This window comes from Pleurodeles waltl, chromosome 6 (assembly GCF_031143425.1).
Source record: "Pleurodeles waltl isolate 20211129_DDA chromosome 6, aPleWal1.hap1.20221129, whole genome shotgun sequence".
Lineage (NCBI taxonomy): Eukaryota > Metazoa > Chordata > Amphibia > Caudata > Salamandridae > Pleurodeles > Pleurodeles waltl.
This window is the reverse complement of record NC_090445.1, coordinates 156,784,115-156,798,217: the sequence shown is the minus strand read 5'-3', so window position 1 is coordinate 156,798,217 and position 14,103 is coordinate 156,784,115.

The window sequence follows — 14,103 nt, the reverse complement described above, 5'->3', positions numbered from 1 at the left end:
CATGGACATTCCCCTACCATCACCCCTGACCATTTTACAACACCCTCCAATATTTAGCACTTAAATAAACACACTTGAATCGCAAAACAATCTGGAGTCAGTCTGTGCGTTCACAAATGTGTATTTTCAATAACTGAGGAAAATAGCAATGTCCATTCTATTGTCAACATACCTATGTCACACAGCTCTAGTCCATGAGGTAACATAGCAGAGGTCACACAGTGGGACCCACATCTGTGAAATTGAAAGGGAAAATGACGACTCAGGGTCCATACACAGGGTGAAAGTGACAGACAGATGAGAGTTAGAACAATTAGATCAGATGTACCAGGCAGTGTTGTCTTCTTACCCATGTCTCACTGGAAGTATTGCTGGATCACCGTGTTCCTGTTGTCTCTGTCCTCTTATTCTGCTTCCTCGTCTTCACTGTCCACAGGCTCCACAGCTGCCACAACACCTCCATCTGGACCATCCTCCTGCCGAAAAGGCACCTGTTGTCGCAAAGCCAAGTTGTGAAGCATACAGCAGTCCACGATGATCTGGCACACCTTCTTTGGTGAGTAGAATAGGGAACCACCTCTCATATGGAGGCACCTGAACCTGGCCTTCAGGAGGCCGAAGGTCCTCTCTATAACCCTCCTAGTTCGCCCATGGGCCTCATTGTAGCGTTCCTCTGCCCTTGTCCTGGGATTCCTCACTGGGGTCAGTAGCCATGACAGGTTGGGATAACCAGAGTCACCTGCAAATGGCGAGGGACAACTGTTAGACACACTCTAACTCTTAGTGACATCCCCAGACCCAGACACCTAGTCACACTGTATTGGGTCCATGCATGTCCTCACCTAATAGCCACACACAGTGCCTCTGGAGTTGCCCCATCACATAAGGGATGCTGCGATTCCTCAGAATGTAAGCGTCATGTACTGAGCCAGGAAATTTGGCATTCACATGGGAGATGTACTGGTCTGCCAAACACACCATCTGCGCATTCATAGAATGGTAACTCTTCTGGTTTCTGTACACCTGTTCACTCCTGCGGGGTACCAAGGCCACATGTGTCCCATCAATGGCACCTATGATGTTGGGATATGTCCCAAAGCATAGAAGTCAACTTTCACTGTAGGCAAATCCTCCACCTGAAGGAAAACGATGTTGTTCCGCATGTGTTTCAGCAGGGCAGACAACACTCTGGACAACACGTTGGAAAACATAGGCTGGGACATCCCTGATGCTATGGCCACTGTTGTTTGAAAAGACCCACTTGCTAGGAAATGGAGTACTGACAGCAGCTGCACTTGAGAGGGGATTCCTGTGGGATGGCGGATAGCTGACATCAGGTCTGGCTCCAACTGGACACAGTTCCAGGATTGTGGCACGATCAAGTCTGTAAATGGCTCGTGTGTCTGGGGAAAGGGCCCCTGCTTTCAGCACGGAAGAGTTGGAGAAACTAGTGGATGGGTTCCTCCCCCAGTACACGCTGCTCTACAGTCCTCCAGACAAACAGGTGAGTACACTGTGAGCATGCTGTATGGGCAATGGCTGCTTGGAGTGGTGTGGATGACAGATTGGGGGGGGAGAATGAGGCATGCATGAAACGACGGTGAGTGCATGTGCGTCATGGCAAGGGTAGGGATGCGGGCCAATGACTGTGATGGTGCGGACGGTTATATCTTCTCCTTTTCCCCTGTACTATTCCTGTAGGTCTGCGCCCACCAAAAGATATTGGGCGTGCCATCGCCAAGGAAGTCGGGACCCTGGGGGTCTACCACAGACGGAGCACCCACTGCCGGAAAAGATGGGAGGACATTCGCCGCTGGAGCAAGAAGACGGCGGAGGCCCAGCTGGGGAGGCCTCCCAACGTGGGAGGGGTGCCCGTCGCACCATGACCCCCCTGATGTTCCAGATCCTGGCGGTGGCATACCTGGAGTTGGATGGGCGCTTAAGGGCATCACAGCAGCCACAAGGGGGTGAGTACACTCTCATTCAGCTGATTCAGCGCGCATTGTAGGTGTCTGGGTGGGAGAGGTGGGCTGTGGGTTCCCCTAGGCCAGGGCGAGTTTAGTAGGCAAGGTCCCTTCTTAAGGCAGGCCTAGTGACACCCCACCCCACCTGTGTACAGAGCCAACTACACCTAGTCAGGCTCCTGTGACTTCCATGTGTGCAGCAATCGGCCATAGCCTTGTAACCCATGTCCCTGTGATCGATTAGGGAACTCCAAGTGCACGGCGTAGTGCAGGGGGCTTCTGTGTCTGTAGTGTCCAGCAACGGTAGCGGTATTGGATGCACTCAACATGTCTTTCTTCTGTCTCCCTCCCCTTTTTGTGGTCTCCCTGTGCTTGTGTGCATTAGCATCATCAGGCGGAGGAGCAGTGGCACCGGAGCAGGAGGGAGCTGCATCCCACATGGCCCTGGAGGGCGACACAATGGAGTCTGAAGCCACCAGTGGGACAGAGGGTGAGGGGAGCTCCACGGCGGGGACAAGAGCAGACACCAGCGAAACGGACTCCTCTTCTGATGGGAGCTCCCTTGCGGTGGCGGGCCCCTCTGTGCCCACCGCATCTACAGGTACAGCCGCCACCCCCCCTACCAGCACCGCCCTCCCAGCAGCCCCTCAGCGTTTGCCCTGTGGCCGCTCACCCAGGAGGGTGGGCATCTCCTTCGCCCCAGGCTCCTCAGCCCCTGCCACCCCTGTTGCCCTCAGTGAGGAGGCCATTGACCTCCTCAGGTCCCTCACTGTTGGGCAGTCTACCATTTTGAATGCCATCCAGGATGTAGAGAGGCAGTTGCAACAGACCAATGCATACCTGGAGGGCATTCATTCTGGTCAGGCAGCACATCAGCGAGCTTTTCAGACTCTGGCCTCAGCAATGATGGCAGCCATTGTCCCTGTCTCTAGCCTCCACCCTCCAACTTCCTCCATCCAGACCCCTGTACCTCAGCCTATCTCAAGCACACCATCAGACCAGCATGCACACACCTCAACACACAAGGGAAGCTCAGGTAAACATAAGCACCACACATCCCACAGGCACTCACGCAAGCATCATACACATGCAGACATACCAACAGCCACTGCCTCCACTGTGTCCCCCTCCCACTCCTCCTCGTCTCCCTCCTCCCTCCCAGTCTTGTCTCCACTCACACCGGCATGCACTACATCGTCAGCCACTACCTCCATCACCAGCACACCCCGCTCACTTGCACTCACCACCCCCACTACCATTCACACATCCCCTGTGTCCTCTCCCAGTGTGTCTGTGAGCCCACCTCCCAAGGTACACAAACGCAGCCACACACCCACCCAACAGCCATCCACCTCATGACAGCCTCCAGCCCATGCACCTTCACCCAAAGTCAGCAAACGTACACCTTCTACAATCACTACCTCTTCCTCCACTCCCAAACCCCCTCCATCTACCCGTCCCAGTGTGTCCAAAAAACCTTTCCTGTCCAACCTTGACCTCTTCCCCTCACCTCCCCTACCCATTCAGTCTCCTAGGGCCCGCCTCTCCAGGTCCCAACCCAGCGCCTCAGCCACAACATTAGTGGGAACAGTGGTGCCAGTAGTAACCGGTTTCTGGAGTGCGCCAGGCAGCAGGGCAGCCAGTGTGCCAAGGAGCCAGAGCACGGATAGTCCCCCACCTCAAAAGCACAAAAAGTTGGCCAGTGCCCGGCGGGAGAGAGGAAAAAATCTTCCACCAAAAGCCGCTCCCAGGGGTACAGTTGGGAGTGTGGAGCCAGCTGCGCCACCATCCAAGGTGGGGAAGGGGCACAGTAAAACAGGCAAGTCTGGGAAAACCTGCACGGCAGACAAGACCGCAACAAGTACCGCTGCCAAGGACACCACCGCCACAAGCACCGCTGCCAAGGACACCGCCGCCACAGGCACTGCTGAACAGGACACCGCCGCCACCAGCACCGCTGAATAGGACACCGCCGCCACCAGCACCGCTAAACAGGACACCGCCCCCACCAGCACTGCTGCCAAGGACACCGCCGCAACAAGCACCGCCGGCCAGTGAGCGCCAAAGATTCCGACGCTACTGAGGCCGCCACGAGCAGGATGAAGCACTCTGGGCACAAAGCCCCCTCCAGAACCAGTAGAGATTCACATCCACTACCTCAGTCCTTGGCAGGATGAAGCACTCTGGGCACAAAGCCCCCTCAGGAACCAGTGGAGACCAGTGGAGACTGTTATCCACTTGAGAGACTGTGGCTTTGCACTCCCCAGGATAAAGCAGTGGGCAAACCACCCACTGGAGAGACTTGAGAGACTGTGGCTTTGCACTCCCCAGGATAATGCAGTGGACTGGATATGACTGATTTACTAGGCAGATCGGTTGCATTGACGGTTGCACTGAGACACCACGCCTGGTTGAGGACATCTGGCTTTTGGGGGGATGCCCAGCAATCTTTGATGGCCATGCCCTTTGATGGCACTCGTCTCTTCGGAGACAAGGTGGACTCAGTGCCCGAGCAGGTTAATGATTCCTGGGCTACAGCTCGGTCCCTTGGACTCTGAGCCACTTCTCGCCCCCCTCAGTCCGCCTCTCGCTCCTTTCCTGGCTATGGAAGGGGCACCCAACCACGTCCATTTGCACCGGGTCACCGACCCGCGCATGCTGTACAGCCCTGACAAGGACAGGGGGTCCACCGAGCTCGTGGATCAGGGAGTCAGTGGGCCACCCAGTCCATTCCCGCCCTTCCTCTGCCTCAAAACCTTCATAGTCCGCTGGGGCATCTGGGTCCAGTTGGCAGCAGAATTCACCATCATCTGCCCCACTGGGAATCTATTACCACGGACAGTTGGGTTTTACAGATCGTCCAAAGAGGCTACTCCCCCCCAACCCCCTTCGAGACTTCTTCTCAAGCCATGCCACCATCATTCGATCACTGGTAGTAGGATTATTTGGCACTTCTCCGCGAGGAAGTCAATGCTCTCTTCGCCAAGGGAGCCATAGAGAGGGTCCCTGAGGCAGAAGTAGGTCATGGTTGCTATTCCTAAAACTTACTGGTGCCCAAAAAGGACAAGGGTCTTCGCCCTATCCTAGACCGACAATCCCTCAATCTCTTGAAGGAGAAGTTCAAGATGTTAACCCTGGCTCAGGTTCTTTCTACCCTGGACCCTGGGGACTGGATAGTTGCGTTGGACTTGTAGGACGCCTATTTCCATATTCCCGTCCTGCTGGTCCACAAACGTTACTTACGATTCGTGGTAGGTCACGAGCAATTTCAGTCCACTGTGCTCCCATTTGGCCTTACCAGTGCCCCTCGGGTGTTCACGAAAGTGATGGTAGTGGTTTCAGCTCATCTGCGCAGGTTAGGTAGAGGTCTCAGTCTTCCCCTACCTTGAAGGCGGACACGCCCCAGAAAGTTGTCTTCTACCTCTAGACTATGGTGAACCTCCTGCATTCGCTGGGGTTCACAATCAACGTGCCGAAGTCACACCTGACTCCCTCTCAGACGCTCCCTTTCATCAGAGCTGTTCTGGACACAGTGCGGTTTCGGGCTTATCCTCCCGAAAAGCAAGTCCAGGATCAGGATAGTCAGGCTATGATACCAATGTTTCAGCCTGTATGCTGGCTTTCGGTGAGAATGACTCTGAGGCTGCTGGGCCACATGGTCTCCTGCTGGTCCAACATGCCAGATGGCACATATGGGATCTGCAGTGGGACCTGAAGTTCCAGTGGACGCAGCATCAAGGGAATCTCTCTGACATGGTTAAGATCTCGGGGGAACTAAAAAAGACCTGCAGTGGTGGTTGTCGAATCCAGATTCAGTCAATGGCAGATCCCTCTCCCTTCCCGAACCAGATCTCACAGTAGTGACAGATGCATCACTCCTGGGATGGGGTGGCCGCATGGGAGAGGCAGAGATCAGAGACCTCTGGTCTCAGGCGGAATCCGGACTCCACATCAAACTTTTGGAGCTCCGGGCGATCCAACTTGCATTGAAAGCATTTCTTCCCTCTCTCAAAGGAAAAGTAGTGCAGGTGTTCACCGACAACACCACCGCCATGTGGTATTGCAACAAGCAGGGCAAAGTGGGGTCGTGGACCCTTTGTCAGGAGGCTCTTCGCCTCTGGATATGGCTGGAACACCATGGCATTTCCCTGGTGGTTCAACATCTGGCAGGCTCTCTGAACGTCAGAGCAGACGAACTAAGCCGTTGATGCGTAGTCGATCACGAATGGCGTCTCCAACCGGAGGTGGCGCAAGGTCTCTTTCAGCAGTGGGGAGAGCCTTGGTTAGATCTGTTCGCCTCCGCAGAGAAAGCGCAATGTCAGTTGTTTTGCGCGTTGGAGTTTCCAAGGTGGCACTCGCTCAGCGACACTTTTTGTCACGAGTGGAACTCTGTCCTCCTGTATACTTTCCCACCAATACCACTTCTGCCCAGAGGTCTGAAGGAGATCAGGAAAGCCCAGGCCCAAGTAATCTTTGTGGCTCTGGACTGGGAACGAAGACTCTGGTATCCCGAGCTCTGGAGCATGGCTATCGATCCTCCCATCAGACTGCCCCTCCGGGAGGCTCTTCTGTCGCAGCAGCAGGGGACGGTTATCCACCCGAACCTGTCCAGTCTTTGCCTCCTTGCGTGGAAATTGAGCGGCGATAGTTAACTGCTTTTGACCTTCCACCCGAAGTCTGTAATGTCATCTTGGCAGCCAGGCTTCCCTCCACCAAAATGGTATACGCCTTTCGTTGGAAGAAATTTGTGGGATGGTGTATCAACAAATCTGTTGATCCCCTCTCTGCACCTCTCTCAGAGGTTCTCCTCTTTAATCTCTCTCTTGCCCAGCAGGGCTCTGCTCTGGGCACCCTCCAGGGTTATTTGTCTGCCATCTCTGCCTTCTTAAGGTTACCAGACCAACCTTGTCTCATCAAATCTCCCATTGTTGGGAGGTTTCTTAAAGGCCTCACTCGTATGTCCCCTCCCGTCACTTTCATCATGCCCCAGTGGGATTTGAACTTTGTCCTTACATACCTCATGTGTGCCCCTTTTGAGACACTCCACAACTGTCCTTAATCCTTAAAACAGCTTTCTTGATTGCCATTACCTCTGCTCGCAGAGTGAGTGAGCTTCAGGCTCTTTCTTCAAAGCCACCATTCCTAGCAGTGCATCCTGACAAAGTGGTGCTGCGTACCAGGGCATCCTTTCTTCCCAAAGTGGTAACACCCTTTGACGTAGGTCAATTTATCACCCTGCCTACTTTTTACGCACCCCCACATCCCTCTCATGAGGAGGAGACTTCTCCACCGTCTGGATCCAAAAAGAGCATTGGCGTTCTATCCAGATCGTACCAAAGATTTCCGGGTGGACGATCAACTCTTTGTGGGATATGTGGGTGCGAAGAAAGGAAAGGCGGTGCAGAAGAGGACCATCTCGCGATGGGTAGTCCTCTGCATCAAGATGTGCTGACTTTGGCGAAAAAGCAACTCCATGAGGGTTTGCACGCTCATTCAGCCAGAGCAACTGCTGCTACCACAGCATTAGAACGCGGAGTTCCAGTCCTGGATATCTGTCAGGCTGCAGCATGGGCGTCCTTTCAATCATTCACCAAGCACTACTGCCTGGACAGTCAGGTCCGCAGGGATGGCTATTTCGGCCGTTTGGTCCTGCAGCACATTTTTGGTGTAATCTTAGTTCGCAACCCACCACAGGGTTGCTCGGCTATCTATTCAAAAGCAAGGAATCTGCAACTAGAAGTCTCTATCAGGTGTACAAGTTACTTACCTTTGGTAATGATATATCTGATAGAGACATATTCTAGCTGCAGATTCCTTACCAACCCGCCCATCCTACCCACACTGCAAACTGATTTCAAGGGACAAGTACTTCCCTCTAAAGACCCTAGTTTTGGCGCATCATTCTCACCATGACGCCAACGACACCTGCAGAGTCGACCAACGCCACATAAATGGTGCGCAGGGGTACTGCTCAAAGAAAAAATGTCCAGATCCAGTCTGATGCCTGTGGAAATTCAAAGGTAAAGAATCTGCAACTAGAGTATGTCTCTACCAGATATATCGTTACTGAAGGTAAGTAACCTGTACATTATGCATGAACCCTACAGCCTGAGTCTGCACAGGCCAGATGATCTCAGATAGCCACGCAGTGGAGAGGGGCACTCATCACCCCTCCTTTTTGCAATAGCTCTGGAGCCACTTGCGTGCATGGCCCGAACAGGCAGCCACTTTGGGGGCATCAAGGTGAGAACGGTTATCCAAAGGATGGCCCTCTATGCCAATGACCTCTTACTGTTCCTGAATGACACCCAGAATGCCGTGGTCAGGGCGAGAGCATTGCTGGGGGACTTTGGTTCTTTTTCTGGCCTCAGAGTCAATTGGCAAAAGACTCACCTATTTCCTACTGAAAATGATGCTCAGCCCCCTGAACAGCTAGATAATCTTATTTGAGAGCCTTGATGTCTCTCCTATATAGGGGTTAAGATCTATCATGCACCGCCAGATGTCTTCGACTGGAACCTGGGGCTGGCTGTTAGAGAATTAAAGACCCACATAGATTTCTAAAAGACCCTACCACTATCTGTGGCTGGGCACACAGCCCTGCTGAAGATGGTGGTGCTCCTCTGCTTCTTATACTCTTTTGGACCAATTCCCCTGTGAATACCTAGAACATTTTTCACAGTGCTCAATACCCTTATAGGTCTCTTCATAATTGGGACAAAGCTGGCAACTAGTGGCCCTCTCCATGCTTCAACTGTCTTCTCAGGGAAGGCTGGCGCTGCCAGACTTCGAATCTTACTACATGGCGGCCCAATTCCAATGGTATACCCAATGGCTCACAGGCAGGCAATCCCCTGGCAGGGAATTGAGTCCCTTAGTCCCCACCTTTGATGCTCTTACTAAAAGGCTGCTGTGAGTCGGTCCCACTTCTGGACTGGATTGAATGGAATTGCTAGTCATCCAGAAATGTTGGGCCCGGACCCTAAGAAAGTCACATACTCGGACCCCCTATTTCCCAGACCTGCCGCTCACCATGTTGCCATCCCTGCCACATGGAGGGGTCTGGGGTGGCTTTCGAGAATGGGCAAATGTAGGACTTACTGGGGTAGGACAACTGTTTTGCGACCCAACACTCTTTCTCTTTGATGACCTCAGTGCAGACTTTGATCTTCCCTGGGACATTTTCTGCTACATAAATTGGTGACAGCAGCCATCCGCCGCCATTGGAAGGCCGGTGGTCATGAGCCCAGCTCTGCTGCCGATATCTTGCATTATCAGCTGGCACTTTCAAGGCAATTACAAGTTTATTTAGATTGTTGCAAACCGACACACTGGGCATACTTAATACCTGAGAGTATGATGGAGGAGGAACTGGGGACCCCAGTTACAGAGAGGGCCTGGGAAATTATCCTAGAGCAAATCCCCAAGATCTCCAGAAATGCTCGCTTTAAATTGATTGGTTTCTACATACTACAAAGGGCTTACCTCACCTCAGAGAAAATTAACAAATATTTTGGAGTCATAACCCCTCCTGCCCTAGGTGCAGGGAACTGAGTGCCAATTTTTTCCACATGATTTGGGCTTGTCCCAGTGGTTAATTTGTAAATAGAAAGGTGCCAGTGCCCAAAGCTCTCCTCTGACACATTTGGCTGCTGCAGTTAAATGTGCAAGCACGGAATTCTGAGGCAGCGTAATCCTGAAGCCATTTGGGGCCTCCTTATTCAATGTACAGCCTCTCCACTCCACTTCAGCTCACTCCTGCAGCTTTCAGCTTTCTCCCTTTGAACCAGTAGCTTGGGGTAGCATTCCATCCCATTGTTCTCTTGTCCACCATGCCACCTCAATTTGGACCCAGCCATATGCAATCAGACTGTCCCTGTTAGAGCAGAGTCAAGACTGATTTTTGGTAGTTTCTTTGAGTAGCATTCCAACCCAATGTTTTTTGCCCATTGCACTGTACTAGACAGAGTCCCATCATATACAAATCAGTACTGACCTGTCCCTTACTGGAACATTCCATCCCATGCTGCCAAAGGAGGCCCCCTCCAGAAAGACATGCAAGCAACCCTTTACTAATTTCAGCCTTGTTAGTCCTTATCAGTGAGGATGGATACATCTACCTGCAGATTATGCACCTTTGAATGTCCCCATACATCAGCTTGACCCACAATGTTTTGATAGCTCTTCCAGCCATGTGCCAGTTCCATCACAGCTCCGCACGTGGCACTGCATGACATCACTGGAGCCATATGCAACCTCATCGGCATAATGACAGCAGTTCCTTTTTTCCTGCATCCTCAATCCTCAGGAGCACTGTTCTTCAACATTTTCTTAAAATTGAACATTTACTGGTGCAGTTTTCTTGCATCATGTCACCGCAAAGGAAGTCAGGTTTCAAGCCTTGTAAAGACTGTGATGGCCGGATGTCCATCACCGACCCTAACAAAACCTTTTGGCATCTGTTGGGACTGCAAAAAGATAAACCTCATGGCTTTAAAAGAATGAGAAGTCAAGATGTTCATGACGAGGACGAGGGACGAAAAAAGAGATAGGCAAATATCCTGCACAAGATTAAGATCACCATCTCACCACTCATTCAAGTCTTTTAATAAGAAGCATTAGAAAAAATACTGCCATGAATCCCCTCATCATTCATACAAAAAACAAGTCACCAACATCAGTGACCCGTCAACCACAGGTGTCACCTTGGCAACAACACATACAGTGCCTGCAACTCCACAACCGACTCCATCAGTTCTGATACTTCCTTCAGCAGTTTTTCTTTGATCCCAGGATGACAATTCATATCCTCCCTTTCTAACATTGGGTAAGAATCAAAGTCAGTTTCTGAACACCACGTTTAGCATATTCATAAGAGCTGTGATACCATCTGGTGCGCCTGCAGGCCCCTGACCTACCTCTTGCAAAGCGTTCCTGCACCATAGCAGCAAGCACCCTTCTTGTCGTTTATGCCACTGGCCCAGTTTAATCAACTGACTCGGGCTCAGGTGCCCACGATCTCGGCACTGCAAACAATTCCTCAATTAGTTCTGCCAATCACGTCAGAAAGAGAGTTTTCACGTTCTCTATCAATGCCACTGTTGACGCCACCTGCAACTTTATATTCATTCATTGAAACCACTGGTGCCACAACCTTCACAGGATCCGTTACCACCTATGCCTCACTGTTCCTGGAAAGAGGCGCACAGATTGTTTGTTCTTTGGAGAAGGTGCCTCTCAGGCAGATGCAGGAGAAGAGGGTGACAATTCTCAATGAACCTGGACTTTGGGGGCTTCAAGCAAACAAGACATCTAGATACAGCCTAAGAGTGGGACCTTCTGTTGTCTACAGGCCTTCCACCGCCATAGGTGAATTCATATCATTTAGTTTTGCTGAGGTGGCAGAAATGTTCGACTTACTGCTTTCCAACCACATAAATGAAGGCTAACTTATTGACTAATATTCTACACTCTACTTGGCAAACTTCAGAACCTATGCTACCTTTTAATGAGGCTTAGACAGAGTCCATCCTAGCTACCAGAGAGACACAACTACTGCCACAGCTTTCAATAACTCGATGGCAAGGCGCTATACGCCTGCTCCTGGAAACCCAGTCTTTCTATCATCTCATCCTTCTCCAGAAAATGTGCTACTCCAATCCACATGGTGGTGATAACAGCCCACCTGAGAAGGTCTGGAATCTTGGTATTTACCTGAAGGATTGGCTCATCAAAGCGACCTTTCCACAGATGGTGTCTTGCCACTTGCAGGCAACAACCCAAATGTTATTGAACCTGGGCTTTTCAATCAACAAGCGATCTCCTGGTGGCCACTCAGCGCATCCCGTTCATAAGGGACACACAGTAATGGACACCACATCGAGTCAAGTCCCCCCTTCTTAGAGGGTTCACGATATTCAAACTATAATTCCGATGCTTCAGAATGGAGTGACCATTCCAGTCCTGAAGGTCTTGCGCCTGCATGGTCTGCTAGTCTCCTAATATTTGTCACCTATGCACGCTGGCACATGAGGACCCTCCATTGGTACCTCTGCAGGCAGTGGTTCCAATACAATGGAGATATCCAAACTCATATCTCCAGGGACACTGTAGAGGATCTACAATGGTGAATGGTGGGCAGCAACCTTTCTCAAGGAAAAACTTTTTACCCTCCCCCCAATGTTGACAAAAGTAATTATGTATTCTTTGGGGAGAGAGCTCATATTGACTAACTGGAGATCAAAGACCTGTGGTCTCCTGAAGACAGATTTTATATATTAATTTGTTTGAGTTCCTGGCAATACATCTGTCTTTCAAGGATTGTCTCCCTTTCCTTTACAGACATTCTGTCCAGGTCTTGACAGACAACTTGACTGCAATGTGGTACATTAACAAGCAAGGGACAGTGGTATTGTTTCTTCTCTGCAGAGTAGTTCTATGACTCTGGTCTTGGGCTCAGGACCACAAGATTTGTACAGAAACAAATCATCTATCTGGAGTGTAAACTGTCTCAATCTGCGTCATCTAGCCAATCACATGTGGCGTCTCCATCCAGAAGTAGTACTAAACATCTTCCGCCTATGGGCCATTCCTCAGATAGGCCTGTTTGCCACTCAGAACAGTGTACACTGTCCAACATTCTGCACTCTCCAGGGTCCAATGCAGGGAGAATTGAGTGACGCATTTCATGTGAGTTGTAACTCTCAGCTTCTTTATGCATTTCCTCCCATACTGTAAGAGTCACCAGATCCTCGGGGTCTGTGCACGTTCCCAACACGTCCACCACTAAACAGCTCCAAGACTCTGATAGATAAATCACAGAGACTGAGAGAGTTCAAGAGGGGAAGAGGGGATTAGGAAGGGAGAAACTGGGAAGGAGACCTGTAGTAAGAAAAAGGTTAGAACACACGATATGAAAATTATATCTCCTGAAATAAATACTAGACTATGATTCTAAGCCTAGTCACTCTGAAAACATGAACAATCTAAGAGTTAAGTTTAAAATGATTAAGTTTCAAGATGGCCGGATACCTGTAGGGGAATCAAGATGAATTAAATGAAAACTTTCTTATTCAAGTACTTTCCTTTACATGAGAATCAGAAAAACATTCTGACTAAATTTTAAACCAGTCATATAAATCCTGTTTTGAGAATGTATACTAGGACCATACAATATTACATCTAGAAACTCTGGCCTTCTGTGTACTCTTAAAATGTTTCAACACAAATTGTGCATATTGCATATATATATATATATATATATATATATATATATATATACATATATATATATATATATATATATATATATATATAGTAAACACCATAAAGGATTGTGCACCATGAATAACACAATATGGATTCAGGAAACAAATCACATAACTTGTCAACTCGAATATTACATAATAAATATCTTAGAATAGTGGCATACAATAAACAACATGAAATAAACTCGAGGAGAGAATCGTGAGTTTTGCCGATTCGAGTGTCAACATGTAAAATACCAAGAAATGGTAACACACAATGAATATCAAGGTCAAATCATCATTAATTGAATTGCGCGTCTTGCCGATTCGTAAAACACGATGTAAATGTCAAGAAATAACAGCTCACAATAAATAAAAAGATCAAAGTACAATAAAAGGAATCGCGCTTCTTTTGCGGATACTTAAGCCACCATGTAAATGTCAAGAAATGGTAGCGCGCAATGAACAACAAAGTTAAATCCTCATGAAACGAGTTTTTGCATCTTGTCAATTCGTAAAACATCATGTAAATGTCAAGAAATAGTAGCACGCAATGGACAACAATGTTTAAACACCATAAAACGAATCGCGCATCTTGCAGATTCTTAAGCCACCATGCCAATGTCAAGAAATGGTAGCACGCAATGAATAACAAAGTCAAACCTTTATGAAACCAATCGCGCATCTTGCCTATTTGTAAACTACCATATAAATGTCAAGAAATGGTAGCGCCCAAGTAATCTGTTACTCATTTAAGAATTAAACCAAGAATATGAAAATTCTCAATAACGGTGTCGGGACAGTCCAACCACCGTCTTACCGCCTGGAACAATGATCACCAATGAAGGATGAAGGGCAGAAGACTGGAAAATCCAAATAGGCCGCCAGAACAG